Raw genomic sequence first — 18,011 nt, 5'->3', positions numbered from 1 at the left:
TATTAATTCATTATTTTCTTGCAAAATTTGGGGTAGGTGCACCATAAGACCAAAAACTGACAAGGGTTTGAGTGAGAGGTCTGCTGGTGTCTCCAAGTGGCCACATACACACCCCTCTCTAAAGTGTGCACAGTTCTTAAGTCATTTCAATGCACTTTGACTCAAAGAAGAGTCCTCAAATATAAGGCGCTCTTTTGAGCTCTCCTAGCTGTGCCTTTGAGGAACTAGAGTTAGCTCACTTGTAGTCGTTTTGTTTGGAACAGAGCCCGGCAACCCCATCACACAATTACTGTTTATGCAATCCAAAAACTGTCCATTATAAATCTGGTCCAGCCAGGTGGCATCATCTGAAAGCTTGTTCTATTGCCAACATGACTAGCTAAATGATAAAAACCGAACTGACAGTGTTAGACTTCCACAAGGCAATTCAGAGAAGCATATCGTAATTTTGGTGCGCATAGAATGGAGTCATGAGTAGGGCTGTTGAAGATGACCGTATTACCGCCACATGACAGTGACAAGTCAGGAAGGCAATCAAATTATACATGACCGTTTAGTCACAGTAATTAGGTTTCTCCAAGCTCTGACGCTGATGGTCATTAGATCATCATCTTTCTATAGGCTAGGTCTACTATACTTATTTCTCAACTTTCCTAATATTAAGTACATTGCTATATACATTGCTGTCACATATATTATTTTGTAAATGTAAAGACAAGATTAAATCAAGAATAGTCTGATGGGTGACAATATTAGCCTATGTGAATTATATACACTGCTCAAAAAAATAAAGGGAACACTTAAACAACACAATGTAACTCCAAGTCAATCACACTTCTGTGAAATCAAACTGTCCACTTAGGAAGCAACACTGATTGACAATACATTTCACATGCTGTTGTGCAAATGGAATAGACAACAGGTGGAAATTATAGGCAATTTGCAAGACACCCCCAATAAAGGAGTGGTTCTGCAGGTGGGGACCACAGACCACTTCTCAGTTCCTATGCTTCCTGGCTGATGTTTTGGTCACTTTTGAATGCTGGCAGTGCTTTCACTCTAGTGGTAGCATGAGACGAAGTCTACAACCCACACAAGTGGCTCAGGTAGTGCAGCTCATCCAGGATGGCACATCAATGCGAGCTGTGACAAGAAGGTTTGTGGTGTCTGTCAGCGTAGTGTCCAGAGCATGGAGGCGCTACCAGGAGACAGGCCAGTACATCAGGAGACGTGGAGGAGGCCGTAGGAGGGCAACAACCCAGCAGCAGGACCACTACCTCCGCCTTTGTGCAAGGAGGAGCACTGCCAGAGCCCTGCAAAATGACTTCCAGCCGGCCACAAATGTGCATGTGTCTGCTCAAACGGTCAGAAACAGACTCCATGAGGGTTGTATGAGGGCCCGACGTCCACAGGTGGGGGTTGTGCTTACAGCCCAACACCGTGCAGGACGTTTGGCATTTGCCAGAGAACACCAAGATTGGCAAATTCGCCACTGGCGCCCTGTGCTCTTCACAGATGAAAGCAGGTTCACACTGAGCACATGTGACAGACGTGACAGAGTCTGGAGACGCCGTGGAGAACGTTCTGCTGCCTGCAACATCCTCCAGCATGACCGGTTTGGCGGTGGGTCAGTCATGGTGTGGGGTGGCATTTCTTTGGGGGGCCGCACAGCCCTCCATGTGCTCGCCAGAGGTAGCCTGACTGCCATTAGGTACCGAGATGAGATCCTCAGACCCCTTGTGAGACCATATGCTGGTGCGGTTGGCCCTGGGTTCCTCCTAATGCAAGACAATGCTAGACCTCATGTGGATAGGTGTAGTATTTCAATGAGATACTTAATTTCAACCAGTGGAGAATGTGAAATGCTTTATTGAAAGAAGTTCATTGTCCAGGTGTTATAAATACATAATAATTGTAATATTATAAATACAAATTAAATCTGTACTTCAATGCACATACGGTGTGCATTATAAAAACGAGGAAGAACGAGGTGGGGAGAGAGGTGATTAGACCGAAAGGTAAAGAGATAACAGCGGCAGACAGCACATGATTAATGAATTACAGTGCTACCCTAATTACCTCTCAGTTCATCACAAATGCGGTGTCTCCTAACCAGCCTTGGGCCCCCAGTTGGCCCGAAGGTTATCTTAACTTCTCTAGGGTAGGGAGCAGTATTTTGTCGTCCGGATGAAAGGCTTGCCCGTAGTTATACTGCCTGCTACTCAGGCTCAGAAGGTAGGATATGCATATTATTAGTAGATTTGGATAGAAAACACTGAAGTTTCTAAAACTGTTAATGATGTCTGTGAGTATAAAAGAACTCATATGGCAGGAAAAAACCTGAGAAAAATCCAACCAGGAAGTGTGGAAATCTGAGGTTTGCAGTTTTTCAAGTGATTACTTATACAGTGACTTAGGGTTAATTTTGCACTTCCTAAGGCTTCCACTAAATGTCAACAGTCTTTAGAACGTTGTTTCGTGCTTCTACTGTGAATAGGGAGAGAATAAGAGCGCCTGGAAGTATATGAGTGAGAAAATGACATGAGCTCAGTGGTGCGCAATCACGTGAGAGTTAGCTGTGTTCCTTTTCTTTTTTGAAGACAAAGAAATCGTCCGGTTGGAATATTATGGAAGATTTATGATAAAAACATCCTAAAGATTGATTCTATACATCGTTTGACATGTTTCTACAAACTGTAGTATAACTTCTTTGACTTAGTCTGGACTTAGTAAGCGCGTACCTTACATTTGGAATAGTGAACCTTACGCGCGAACAAAATGGGAGGTATTTGGACATAAAGATATAGTTTATCGAACATTTATTCTGGAACTGGGATTCCTGGGAGTACATTCCAATGAAGATCAAAGGTAAGGGAATATTTATAATGTAATTTTTGTCATTTCTGTTGACTCCAAAATGGCGGGTATCTGTATGGCTTGTTTTGATATCTGAGCGCTGTACTCAGATTATTGCAAAATTTGCATTCGCCGTAAAGTTTTTTTGAAATCTGACACAGCGGTTACATTAAGAGAGGGTGAGGTGGCGTGGATGGGACTGGCTTCCCCTCTCACATCAAAACATACCTGCAGACGAGTGACAGACGGATAGAGAGAGCATGATTAAGCCTTGTTTTTTTTTTATTCTAACCCAGTCAGTCATCATAATCATCAGGTGGTGAAATGCAAAACTGACCTTCGATCATTAACTCGGACTAAAACATCTGTCTGTATTTCAATGTAAAACATCTCTTTAATAATACTTCCTGTATAATATAAACTGACCTTGTATCATTAATTCTGGGACTACTACATCTATCTGTATTTCAATGTAAATCATCACTTTAATTATACTTCGTGTTGACCCGACCAAGTGACCTCTCACCTATGATCATGCTGTGCCCTGTGTCAGCCAGTTCAGATGTGGGAGGGGTTCACCAAAACAGCTGATATAACCTAGAGGATTTAGGTAGAAGGGGGATAGGGATGAAGTGAAGAAGAGATTGTGTGTGTGTGTGTGTGTGGGGGGGGGTCTCACCTGGTGTCCACACTAAGTGGCTACAGAGTACGTTATGCTTGAAAAACAGGCTTCTGGCCCCTCTTTGGACACTGTTAACTAACCTCCAGACGAGCTTCAATGCCATACAACTCTCCTTCCGTGGCCGCCAACTGCTGTTAAATACAAGTAAAACTAAATGCATACTATTCAATCGATCACTGCCCGCACCTGCTCGCCCGCCCAGCATCACTACTCTGGACGGCTCTAACTTAGAATACGTGGATAACTACAAATACCTGGGGGTCTGGTTAGACTAAACTCTCCTTCCAGATTCACATTAAGCATCTCTAATCCAAAATTAAATCTAGAATCGGCTTCCTATATCGCAACAAAGCATCCTTCACTCATGCTGCCAAACATACCCTCGTAAAACTGACCATCCTACCGATCCTCGACTTCAGTGATGTCATCTATAAAATAGCCTCCAACACTCTACTCAACAAACTGGATGCAGTCTATCACAGTGCCATCCGTTTTGTCACCAAAGCCCCATATACTACCCACCATTGCGACCTGTACGCTCTTGTTGGTTGGCCCTCGCTTCATACTCGTCACTAAACCCACTGGCTACTGTTTATCTACAAGTCTCTGCTAGGTAAAGCCCCGCCTTAGCTCACTGGTCACCATAGCAGCACCCACTCGTAGCACGCGCTCCTGCAGGTATATCTCACTGGTCAGCCCCAAAGCCAATTCCTTCTTTGGTCGTCTTTCCTTCCAGTTCTCTGCTGCCAATGACTGGAACGAACTGCAAAAATCTCTGAAGCTGGAGACTCATATCTCCATCACTAGCTTTAAGCACCAGCTTTCAGAGCAGCACACAGATCACTGTACATAGATGGGCTGTTTACAGATGGGCTATCTACCTACCTCATCCCAACACTGTATTTATAAATGTATTTATCTTGCTCCTTTGCACCCCAATATCTCTACTTGCACATTCATCTTCTGCACATCTACCATTCCAGTGTTTAATTGCTATATTGTAATTACTTCGCCACCATGGCCTATTTATTGCCTTAACTTACCTAATTTGCACTCACTGTATATAGACTTTGTTCTACTGTATGTTTTGTTTATTCCATGTGTAACTCTGTTGTTGTATGTGTCGAATTGCTATGCTTTATCTTGGCCAGGTCGCAGTTGCAAATGAGAACTTGTTCTCAACTGGCCTACCTGGTTAAATAAAAGGTGAAATCTAAAATGACACGAGGACAAACAATAGAAGACAATGTCAATAGAAGATACTGTATGTGACGCATTTCCGCATATTACCAATTTCAACGTTTTTGTTTTTAGTTTCATACACATCTATGTGCTTTTAAAAATAAAAACATGTCGGCTGCAAGGATTATATGTCTATATTCGTAGTTGCATGCATCTTAATAAGAAATAGATGACAATGGTTGGCATGTTAATTACCGTAATTTCCGGACTACAAGCCGCAACTTTTTTCCCACGCTTTGAACCTTGCGGCTTAAACAATGACGCGGCTAATATATGGATTTTTCCCGCTTTCAATTTTTTTTTCTTCAAAAAAACACATTCTGTGACGTGCTCAGTTTTTTGGCGGCATGAAGCTTTCATTAGACCAATGAAATTGCCGAACGGGTTAAGGTCAAACAACTTTTTTGTTTACTGTTTAGATTAAATCGAGCGCTCTCAAACTTCCCATCATTCTGATTACGGTAGTCATTTTGTCACCCTCATCATGGCAAAGACACGGAGAAATACATATGATGCAGCTTTCAAGTTGAAGGTGATTGATCTGGCTGTTGGAAAAGGAAATAGAGCTGCTGCACGGGAGCTTGGTCTTAATGAGTCGATGATAAGACATTGGAAACAGCAGCGTGAGGAATTGACTCAGTGCAAAAAGACAACTAAAGCTTTCAGAGGGAAGAAAAGCAGATGGCCCGAACTAGAAAATTAGCTCGAAGACTGGGTCAACACACAGAGAGCAGACGGCTGAGGTGTTGCGGCTTATAGACATGTGCGGCTTATTTATGTTCAAAATAATATATTTTTTTAAATTCAGTGGGTGCGGCTTATATTCAGGTGCGCTCAATAGTCCGGAAATTACGGTAGTTGTATTTTTTCCCCCAGCTGCTATGACAGATTGGTGCACTAAGGCAGTTGGCTATTAGTTCAGTGGTTGTGAGTTCTAATCCCACATTGGGCACGTCTGTTATTTTTTTTGAATCCTTTATTTACAATATTCATCTAATTCTAAAAAGTGAAAGCATTCCTGTAAGAGCGGTGGTAGTAGTAGGTTTTTAAGCAGTACCCAAACCAATCAGAGTTTTAATTTGACCATTCGAAAAAGAGCTACTGCGTGAACATTGCAATGCAGGTTGGATTGAATTGAGCCCCTAATCTTTATTTCCAAGGTTTTTCGATTGCACTTCCCAAAACAATACCACAGCAATTGTGAGTCCACGTTTCAAAGATTAACACCCCCACAGAGCATTAAAATTTATACCGCAAGTGGCAATAGATGTCAGGAACTCCACACCTTACCACTGTGAGCAAACTGTCCAGAGCTGAAGTAGCTGATGATGCTCATCATTTTATTATGAATATGACATTATGTATGTTTTAGTGAGAACAACTACATTTACCCACCCCCAAAGTGTATATTTATGAGCAATTCCCCCCCACCCACAACTTCTCACCTGAATGCATTTTTTACATTTTATTTGAAGGGGTTGGACAGAGGCTGAAATTGGGGTTGAGTTACCTTTTTTATAAAATAATACCCAGAGGATATAAATGTGCTTGAAATGTAATTATTAGGTCACAAGAATTCTCATCAATGATATTCTGCGATTAATTAGTCAATTGTTTTATGGATATGTATGATCTCGTACCAAAGAGAAACATTAGTACTATACCGTAGGTCTGGAGATTTATATTATATCACTGGCTAGTGGATTGAGTAGTGAATGTGCTGAGTTAGTAAAGATTGGTCATATGCCCCCCAAGTCCGCCACACACACAGTGAACCAATCAAGAGGGGACAGGCATTGGGCCTAGTCTGTAAAACCAGGATTAGACGATCTTGAAAAGACCCCTTCTATCAGAAGATTGCGGATCCATATTCAAGCGGGACTGTTTTCCAATAATTCTTTTTGGAGATTAACCCTCCGGCCAAGAACTGAATTTGGCTAGGATTGTGCCGGATTAAACATTCATGGCGCGGCTCCCCAAATTGTACTCTGCTCCCTATATAGTGTACTACTTTGAATATGGTGCCATTTGGGACACAGTATGGGCCATCTCTTAAATTTAGATGTCCTGTCTGGCTAGGATTGTGATAGATAAAAAATGTATGGGGTGGTGCCCCAAGTTGCACCCTGTTCCCTATGTAGTGCACTACTTTTGACCAGAGGTCTAATGGCCCTGGTCAGAAGTAGTGCACTACATAGGGAATAAGGGGCCATTTGGGATACAACTTGGGTCATTGCCTATTTTTGTGTGTGGCCTTCAAGGTTCACAAATGGGGCAGGCTGTAAAGCGGTCATCTTGGAAATAGATAAGAATTGTAATGTTTTATGCAATCGGACTGTCCCGGCTCGCCCCAATGATACACCTGTTGGAGTTTTGCCCTGGTGGCCTGCATTAGCTTGTAGCATTAGCTTGTACGGAGGCTTGTGAAAGTGTTCATCCCCTTGGCGTTTTTTCTATTTGTTGCCTTACACCCTGGAATTAAAATTGATTTTTGGGGGGTTTGTATCATTTGATTTACACAACATGCCTACCACTTTTGAAGATGCAAAATATGTTTTATTGTGAAACAAACAAGAGATAGGACAAAAAAAAACTAAACTTGAGCATGGATAACTATTCACCACTTCAAAGTCAATACTTTGTAGAACCACCTTTTGCAGCAATTACAGCAGCAAGTCTCTTGGGGTATGTCTCTATAAGCTTGGCACATCTAGCCACTGGGACTTTTGGCCATGCTTCAAGGCAAAACTGCTCCAGCTTCTTCAAGTTAGATGGGTTCCACTGGTGTACAGCAATGTTAAGACCAAGATTCTCAATTGGATTGAGGTCTGGGCTTTGACGAGGCCATTCCAAGACACTTACATGTTTCCTCCTAAACTACTCGAGTGTTGCTTTAGCAGTATGCTTAGGGTCATTGTCCTGCTGGAAGGTGAACCTCCGTCCCAGTCTCAAATCTCTGGAAGACTGAAACAGGTTTCCCTCAAGAATTTCCCTGTATTTAGTGCCATCCATCATTCCTTCAATTCTGACCAGTTTGAAAAACAGATGAAAAACATCCCCACCAGAGTACCTTCTTCCATATGTTTGGGGAGTCTCCCACATGCCTTTTGGCGAACACCAAAAATGTTTGCTTATTTTTTCTGGCCCCTCTTCCGTAAAGCCCAGCTCTGTGGAGTGTACGGCTTAAAGTGGTCCTATGGACAAATACTCCAATCTCCGCTGTGGAGTTTTGCAGCTCCTTCAGGGTTATCTTTGGTCTCTTTGTTGCCTCTGATTAATGTCCTCCTTGCCTGGTCTGTGAGTTTTGGTGGGTGGCCCTCTCTTGGCAGGTTTATGGTGCCATATTCTTTCCATTTTTTTTTAAATGGCTTTAATGGTGCTCTGTGGGATGTTCAAAGTTTCTAATATTTTTTTATAACCCAACCCTGATTTGTACTTCTCCACAACTTTGTCCCTGACCTGTTTGGAGAGCTCCTTGGTCTTTATAGTGCCACTTGCTTGGTGGTTCCGCTTGTTTAGTGGTGTTGCAGACTCTGGGGCCTTTCAGAACAGGTCTGTATGCATGTATGTATGTATGTATGTACTGAGATCTTCTGACACTTGGAGTGCACACGGGTGGACTTTATTTGGCTGGTTATGTGACTTCTGAGGGTGGTTGGTTGCACCAGGTCTTGTTTGGGGGTTTCATAGCAAAGGGGGTGATGCACCACTTTTCCGTTTTTAATAACATTTTTTTGAAACAAGTCATTTAAAAAAAAATTCACTTCAGCAATTTGGACAATTTTGTGTATGTTTATGACATGAAATCCAAATAAAATCCATCTAAATTACAGGTTATAATGCAACAAAATAGGAAAAACGCCAAGGGGGTGAATACTTTTGCAAGGCACTGTAAGTCTGGGAAACAAACGGCCTCATTTGTCACTTCACAGTAGATGATGGCCTATGAACTGATTTTATAAATAGAGTTCAGAAGAACTCTTTGTCTTTGGTGCTACAGAGATGATCCCGTTTTCTCTCCCTCTCTTTCGATTTGAGTTCCAAATGGCACTCTAGGGCCTATATAGGGAATAGGGTTTCATTTGGGATGCAGCCTCTACTGTACCTCACTTGCGCTCTCCTTCTCTCTTGCTCTCATAACAGATTTAATTTTGTTACTTCCCAGGATAAAAAAATATATATATTTATAGTTTTATTTATATATGTGTGTGTGTGTGTGTGTGTGTTAAAATAAATTGTTTAATCACACAGATGGACATACGGTGTGTCATGCTCTGGTTATTTTAGAGGGGTATGTGTAGATTTATGTGGGTGTGGTCCTGAAAGGGGCTGATCTCCTACATGGAAAGTTGGAGAATGTTGCATTTTTCAAACACCTTACAGGCCAGCCTATGCATCAAGCGATATCTGTCCACAAAATACCCTCTGTCCCTCTCAGGGTGCAAAAAGATTGTATTAGTCACAACTTTTGCAGTGGTACTACAACATTTACATTACACAGTAAACAGCATGAAAACCCACGAGGCACTTGTGATGCATGTTATCTGCAATATTTCAATATAATTGTTTGAAATGTCATTCAGAATGGGAGACACTGATAGTTCTCAAGGATTGTCTGAAATTGTACTTGTCAGGCTATATAAAACAGTTATAGTTTGAGTTGATAGTGATGTGGCTATATTGAGATATATCCCTGTAGCTCAGTTGGTAGAGCATGGTGTTTGCAACGCCAGGGTTGTGGGTTCGATTCCCACGGGGGGCCAGTACGGAGAAAAAAATAAAAATAAAACAATTATTTAAAAAATTATGAAATGAATTGAAATGTATGCATTCACTACTGTAAGTCGCTCTGGATAAGAGCGTCTGCTAAATGACTAAAATGTAAATGTAATGTAAATGACGCAGACACCTATCGAAGTATACCTGAAACATTTAAATAGAGGGCAATGAGTCTCACCACTTGGTTATTGCAAGGCTTAACCCCAGGGAAATCATGACTTGGCAGCAACAGGTAAACACAGCTACTTTCACTGGACTATGTGGTGTAAATCTGAAAATTGGCAGCTGACATCTTAAGTTTTTATTTTATTTAATAAATGTGAGACAGGTTCCATGTACAACAAGGCAGGCAGAGATGGAGAGAAAAAGAACATAGAGGTAATTAAACTGTTCTGGTTTTGGACACTTGCCAGCAATAAAGCTTCCACGGCCTGTTCCTCTGACAGTGAAAATCCGGTAATATCTACATTTTCGAGCCCTTGATCAGCTCGCTCTCTGAAAGTAAAGAAAATAGCTTATTTTTTGTAGATATGAAAACAATTACTGAGATATGACAATTCCATCTAAAGCAGCAGATGTCATTTTCAGGATACGTCAATACAGCACAGAAAGCTTAACACCAGACTGGTATTGTGGTTGTTCATTAGGTGATGGGAAATATACAATGACACTGGCACCATCTACACGCTGCAAAGACTCCCTAACTCTTCGGGACAGATGTTGTGCTCTTTCATCCTTCTGTAAACAAAGCTAACCGTTACACTGTCATGAAATATGATTATATATTGACTATGAAACAAATAGGACATGGCCTGCTTATGAGTTGCCATGAAAGAAAGTTAGATGAATTGAACTGAAAATGGCGAGAACAGGCGTTCGTAGCTAAATGCTTTTGGTTATCTTGAGAATAATAATTGCATGATTTATCATTCTATGGTATGTATGTAATATACTGTAGTAGAATGTTATGAACTGACACAATCGTAGGAGCTAACTACTAGCTATGTAACGTTAGAAGTTGGACAGAACACCCAGTGCTGCTTATCTGAGATGCCATCATCACAGTCCTTCGCAGGTGTCCGCTATGACTTCCTTTGTGTCAGAAAAAAGTTGCTTTCAGAACAATTATTTTTGATTGAACATAAAAATAAAAGTTTGCTCTCAAAGACAAAATGTACCTCCATAGCATATAACAATTTGCCTGTGAATAACCACACCTTCATACAAATGTGCTACTGTATGCAGAATTCGACGCACAACCGAAGATGCTGCCATATCCTGCCAGCACGCCCACAAGCAAGCCGCAGAATGATGACGCGTGGAAGAGGGAAAGGCACAACAACAATTTGTTGCAAGTTGGGGAGTGGGGACTAATAGCTGAACAATAGACTATTCAACCTTTTCTAAAGAATGGTCTAATAGCAGAGCTTGGGTGTGAACCCCCCCCCCCCACTCCGGTATGTTAGCTAGCTACCTAACGTTAGTAGTTATACATCAAACTTGCCAGTATATTAACTAACTACCCAACGTTTATTGATTTGATAATTCCCATCATTCTTAGCTTAGCTAAATGGCATAGTCGTTGTGCATTCTCATTGGACATTTGGGTGCTTTCGTAAATTCGCTCTGGCTATCTACTCCGATTTCAGAGCACTCGTCTGAGTGTACCAGAGCGCAGAATAATGAATTTACGTGCGTTCAACACCTGTTGAATATGGCCGGTGTCAGTAAAAAAAAAAAAAGGCGTAATTAAATTGTTTCCAGCAGCACAGTTATTCACCAACTCTCTGGTTAACACAAACTGCCTAACCAGCTCTGCTAGGGAGAGTAAAATGGTCAGTGGTCTCATTTGTGTCTGGAAGTATCTAGCAAGCTAGCCAATGTTAGCTTGGGTGCTTGACTGCCGTTGTAAGGCCAGAACACTCAAATCAACCCTACTCGTCGGCCGGAATGTCCAGTGTGCGCTCCGAGCACGAAACGGTCTGAATTTACAAACTGACAACGCTCTGAATTTATGAGCGTTACATTGTACAGCGCCATATTTTCTGTTCAATCCTAACAGAAATCGAGGGGTTTTCCATTTTTCATGGAATAGAAACCCCATAATATAAAATTAAGCAAGTACCAGTCAAAAGTTGACACACCTACTCATTCCAGGATTTTTCTATATTTTGACTATTTTCTACGTTGTAGAATAATATTGAAGACATCACAACTATGAAATAACACCCATTTCCCACAGTAAAACATGAAGGAGGTGGTGTTATGGTGTGGGGTTGCTTTGCTGATGACTGTCTGACTTAGAATTTTTTTTAAAAGGCACACCTAACCAGTATGGCTACCACAGCATTCTGCAATGATACGCCATCCCATCTGGTTTGGGCTTAGTGGGACTATCATTTGTTTTTCAAGAAGGCAATGACCCAAGACACACCTCCAGGCTGTGTGAGGGCTATTTTTCCAAGAAGGAGAGTGATGGAGTGCTGTATCAGATGACCTGGCCTCCACAATCCCCCGACCTCAACCAAACAGATTGTTTGGATGAGTCGGACCGAAGAGAAACGCAGCCAACAAGTGCTCAGCATATGTGGGAACTCCTTCAAGACTGTTGGAAAAGCATTCCAGGTGAAGCTGGTTGAGAGAATGCCAAGAGTGTGCAAAGCTGTCATCAAAGTGTGGTGTGTCAACCCCGCACCATAACACCTCCATGCATTACAAATGCGGCGATCATTCGTTCACCCATACCGCTTCTCACAAAGACACGGCAGTTGGAACCAAAAATCTCCAATCAGGACTTTTAGGTCTTAAAGTAAAGTAATGATGGACAAGTGCTCAGCAAATGTGGGAACTCCTTCAAGAGGCTGGTTGAGAGAATGCCAAGAGTGTGCAAAGCTGGCCTCCCGAGTGGAGCAGCGGTCTAAGGCACTGCGTCGCAGTGGTTAAGGCGTCACTACAGACCCGTCGTTCGATCCCAGGCTGCGTCACAGCCAGCCGAGAGACCCATGAGGCAGCGCACAATTGGCCCAGCGTCGTTCAGGTTAGGGGAGGGTTTGGCCGGCCGGGATTTCCTTGTCCCATCAGGCTCTAGCGACTCGTGGCAGGCCGGGCGCCTGCAAGCTGATTCCGGTCACCAGCTAGTCAGTGTTTCCTCGGACACATTGGTGTGGCTGGCTTCTGCGTTAAGCAAGCAGTGAGTCAAGAAGCAGTGCATCTTGGCGGGGTCGTGTTTCGGTGACGCATGGCTCTCGACTGTCACCTCTCCCGAGTACGTACAGGAGTTGCAGCGATGGGACAAGACTAACTACCAAATGGATATCATGAAAACTGGGGAGAAAAAGGGCTAAAAGTACACCAAAAAAATAAAAAGCAATAAGGCTGTTATGTAACCAAATGTGGAAAAAGTCAAGTGGTCTGAATACTTTCCGAAAGCACTGTATCTCTAATTTGACTAAGTAGACAAAAATGTTTCATTAATACAAAATAAAAAAAACAGCATTTCCCAAGTCAAAACTCTTTGCATCACAGTCACAAGACCCTAGGTGATCAAGAACAGCCCTGTCTGCTGCAGTGAGCAGGATTTGGTTTTACAGGCGAGTCGAGGAAACAGATGTCTGATATTCAACGTTTAATTGCCCAGTGACGGAGTTGAGTTTCAACCCCTAACGCAAGTCCCAGTCTTTATAAATTGCCCCTCCCTTTACGCTCTAGTTTAGAAGCCAGACGCAATAGATGGGCACTTGGGCAGAGCGCCCGTGTTCCTTTGGACAGGCAAGTATTTCTAATCGCCTTGTTTTATTTTAACTAGGCAAAGCAGTTAAGAACAAATTCTTATTTTACAATGACAGCCTACCCTGGCCTAACCCAGACAATGGGCCAATTGTGTGCCGCCCTATGGGACTCCCAATCACGGCCGGTTGTGATACAGCCCGGGATCAAACCAGGGTCTGTAGTGACATGCTTTAGACCATTGCACCACTTGGGAGCAGTATATGGGGCCTTTACTAGGCCCTACACAAAATGGAGATTAATGGAGACGCCAACAACATCAGGATCTAGGCCATGGTGAAGATGGCTAAAGACCCCTTTTGCTGCTGCCCTATGTGCCAGCCAGAGCAATGGGGATGAGTAAGTGTTACTCCCCTAGTCTAGATTGACAGTCTTTAGGTGACAAAATTGCATAGTGGTGTCATATCTGTACATTCTCTCAGATTACCGCTGCGCTGCACACTGTGGATAGCAGCTGGTCAAAGTAATTATGTCTCCTTCATGCAGTGGTGTAAAGTACTTAAGTAGTACTTAAAGTATTTTTACTTAAAAAAGTACTACTTTTGGGGGGGGTATCTGTACTTTATTTTTGACAACTTTTACTTCACTACATTTGTAAAGAAAATAATGTACTTAACTCCATACATTTCCTCTGGCACCCAAAAGCAGGACAGGAAAATTGTCAAATTCACACTAAAAGAGAACCCTGGTCATCCCTATTGCCTTTGATCTGGCGGACTCACTAAACAAATGCTTTGGTTGTAAATTGTGTCTGAGTGTCTGGCTATAAGTACATTTAAAAAATTAAATAGAAGTGGTGCCGTCTGGGTCGCTGAATATAAGGAATTTGAAATAATTTATACTTTTAGTTTTGACACTTAAGTATATTTTCCACAATTACATTTACTTTGATATTTAAAACCAAATACTTTTACTCAAGTAATATTTTACAGTGACTTAATTTTACTTGAGTCATTTTCTTACAGCTCCTTAAGGATAGGGGGCAGTATTGACAATTTCAGGAAAAAATATGTCCCCATATTAAACTGCCTCCTACTCAAATTCAGAAGCTAGGATATGCATATTATTAGTAGATTTGGATAGAAAACACTGAAGTTATTAAAACCGTTTGAATGGTGTCCGAGTATAACAGAACTCATATGGCAAGCAAAAACCTGAGCGAAATCCTACCAGGAAGTGGAAATCTGGATGCATGGGATTTCTTCAAGTCTTTTCCTATTGAATACACAGTGACGTAGTAATAATTGTGCACTTCCTACTTCTTCCACTAGATGTCGACAGTCTTTACAAAGTTGTTTGAAGCTTCTACGATGAACAGAGCCCGAATGACAAGGAGGGGAAGTTGTTGAGGCAGGGGGTGACATCACTTCTTGGGGCGCGTTCACGGGGGTGGATCCTCCCGTTCCAAAACCTTTTTCAAGACACAGGAACCGTCCGGTTGAAATATTATTGAATCTTCACGTTCTGAAGGCCCTAAAGATTGATGTTTTACAACGCTTGACATGTTTGAACGAACGTAAATACAACTTTTTTTTACTTTGTTGCGACATCATACACTTGGAGAAGCTTACTGGACGCACGAACAACAAGGAGTTATTTGGACATAAATTATGGACTTTATCGAACAAAACAACATTTGTTGTGGACCTGGGATTCCTGGAAGTGCCTTCTGATGAAGACGATCAAAGGGAGTATTTCTAATGCAAAGTATGATTTTAGATGACTCCAAGATGGCGGCTATCTGTATAGCCTAGTGTATTTTTCTGAGCTCAGTACTCAGATTATTGCAAAGAGTGCTTTCCTCGTGAAGATTTTTGGAAATCTTTCATTGTGTTTGCATAAAGGAGATGTTCATCTATAATTCTTTGAATGACAGTTTAATTTTGTATCAATGTTTATAACAAGTATTTTTGTAAATTGTGGCGCTGGTTCACCGGCAGTATTTGAGGGAAAATATTTTCTGAACGTCACGCGCCGATGTAAAATGCTGTTTTTATATTTAAATATGAATTTATTGAACAAAAAAATGCATGTATTGTGTAACATGATGTCCTTGGAGTGTCATCTGATGAAGATCGTCAAAGGTTAGTGCTGCATTTAGCTGTGTTTTGGGTATTTGTGATGCATACTAGTTGCTAGGAAAATGGCTGTGTGGTTGTTTTTGTCTATGTACTCTCCTAACATAATCTAATGTTTTGCTGTCGCTGTAAAGCCTTTTTGAAAATCAGACAACGTGGTTCGATTCAGGAGAAGTGTATCTATAAAATGGTGTAAAATAGTCCTATGTTTGAGAAACAGAAATTATTAGATTTGGTTTTCAATATGGCGCTCGGATTTTTTCGCTGGATGTTGATCCCGGTTACGGGATCCGAGCGGCAAGATTAAGGTATCTTTACTTTCACAATTAGGTATGACCATTTTTTCACCAATGCCTTCATGGGACATGAAGGGTCGTCACCCCCCTGAACACATATCTAGGTAAGTGTGAGTTACATGGCGTCAGAGCGGGCAGAGTACTGTTGGAACTGGAGCATTTTATCAGATCTGAGCAAGCTGTAACATTATACCATTATCGTTCTTGAGGCCTTGGTGTCAATCTCTTGGCCTGGTTATTGTATTCACTGGGGTGGTGGTTCAAGTTAAGTGCTACACCTAGCCAAGGACTTCCTACCACTGGAGCCACAAAGCGGCAGCTATGGAGCCACATGCAGATCTGCAGCCACAAGTTAAAGACCCATGACATAGCCAATTGCTTTCCAGCACTGAAGCAGGACGTGCAGGATCCCCAGTGCACAGCAGCAGCCAGCTGCCCTAGACTATAGCTGCTCCAGACACTGACGTTGATGTAACCATATCCTCTGTTGGAGAGCCTCACTTAAACTGAGCCATTTTAGCAGGCCTGTTAAAACTATTACTGTCCACAGAGCCCAAAGTCACAGCGCATCTGTATGCTAGTTCAAAAGTTTGGGATCACTTAAAATTTGCTTTCCTTTCAAAAACAAGGACATGTTTGTCCATTAAAATAACATCAAATTGATTAGAAATAGTAACAGGTAGTTTACTTTGGGCACGCTTTTCATCCGGACATCAAAATACTGCCCCCTACCCAAGAGAGTTTAAACTAGTTGAGTATCTGGAGCGTCAGCATTTGTGGATTCGATTACATGCTCAAAATGGCCAGTAACAAAGACTTTTCTCCTGAAACCCAGTCTATTCTTGTTCTGAGAAATGAAAGCTATTCCATACGAGACCTTGCAAAGAAACTGAAGATCTCTTACAACGCTGTGTACTACTCCCTTAACAGAACAACACAAGCCGGCTCTAACCAGAATAGAATGAGGAGTGGGAGGTCCCAGTGCACAAATGAGCAAGAGGACAAGTACATTTGAGTGTCTAGTTTGAGAAACAGACAAGTCCTCAACTGGCAGCTTCATTAAATAGTACCGGAAAAACACCAGTCAAGGGGAGACTGGCCAATTAAAAGAAAATATTAAGATGGGCAAGAACAGACAATGGAACTCTGCCTAGAAGGCCAGCATCCCGGAGTCGCCTCTTCACTGTTGACGTTGAGACTGGTGTTTTGCGGGTACCATTTAATGAAGCTACCAGGTTGAGGACTTGTGAGGTGTCTGTTGTGGAATATATACATAGTAGAGGTCGACCGATTAATCGGAATGGCCGATTAATTACGGCCGATTTCAAGTTTTCATAACAATCGGTATTTTTGGCCACCGATTTGCCGATTTTTTAAATGTAAATTATTATTATTTATTTTTTTAACCTTTAACTAGGTAAGTCAGTTAAAGAACACATTCTTATTTTCAATGACGGCCTAGGAACGGTGGGTTAACTGCCTTGTTCAGGGGCAGAACGACAGATTTTTACCTTGTCAGCTTGGGGATGCAACCTTACGTTAACTAGCCCAACGCTCTAACCACCTGCTTTACGTTGCCAAGGTAAGTTGCTAGCTAGCATTAAACTTATCTTATACAAAAACAATCAATCATAAACACTAGTTAACTACACATATTACTACTTTATTTAGCCTGTCCTGCTTTGCATATAATCGACTCTTTGCTCCGACGTGTACCTAACCATAAACATCAATGTTCTTCTTAAAATGGTGTAAAATAGTCATATGTTTGAGAAATTGAAGTAGTAGCATTTCTAAGGTATTTGAATCACGCGCCACAGGATTCCACTGGCTGTTACGTAGCTGGGACGATTTCGTCCCACCTACCCTAGAGAGGTTAACCTCTTGACGGTCGCCTAGGATAGGGGGCGCTACAGCGATTTTTGAAAAGAATTCGTGCCCATTTTAAACGGCCTCCTACTCAAACTCAGAAGCTAGGATATGCATATAATTAATACTTGTGGATAGAAAACACCCTAAAGTTTCTAAAACTGTTTGAATAGTGTCTGTGTATAACAGAACTCATATGGCAGTCAAAACCCCGAGACCGATCGTAACAGGATGTGGAATTCTGAATTGCGGACTCAACTTCACCACTTTGCCTATAATTCACACAGTGAGCAATGGTTCATTGAGCACTTCCTATTGCTTCCACTAGATGTCCCCAGTCTTTACAAAGTGATTTGAACCTTCTACTGTGAAAACTGAATGAATGAGACGCTGTGGAAATTGGTCACATGAGGAGGGCCATCA

At 41.9% G+C, this 18,011-nt stretch overlaps 1 pseudogene; it reads right to left on the bottom strand.

Annotated features, from left to right (window-relative positions):
* Positions 1 to 18,011, bottom strand: part of LOC115168846 (serine/threonine-protein kinase mTOR-like) — a 104,312-nt pseudogene that overhangs the window by 68,910 nt on the left and 17,391 nt on the right.

The sequence above is a fragment of the Salmo trutta genome, chromosome 30 (assembly GCF_901001165.1).
Source record: "Salmo trutta chromosome 30, fSalTru1.1, whole genome shotgun sequence".
In the NCBI taxonomy this organism is placed as follows: Eukaryota; Metazoa; Chordata; class Actinopteri; order Salmoniformes; family Salmonidae; genus Salmo; species Salmo trutta.
Note: the sequence above shows the minus strand (reverse complement) of the source record. Positions and strands in the feature narration are given on the sequence as shown.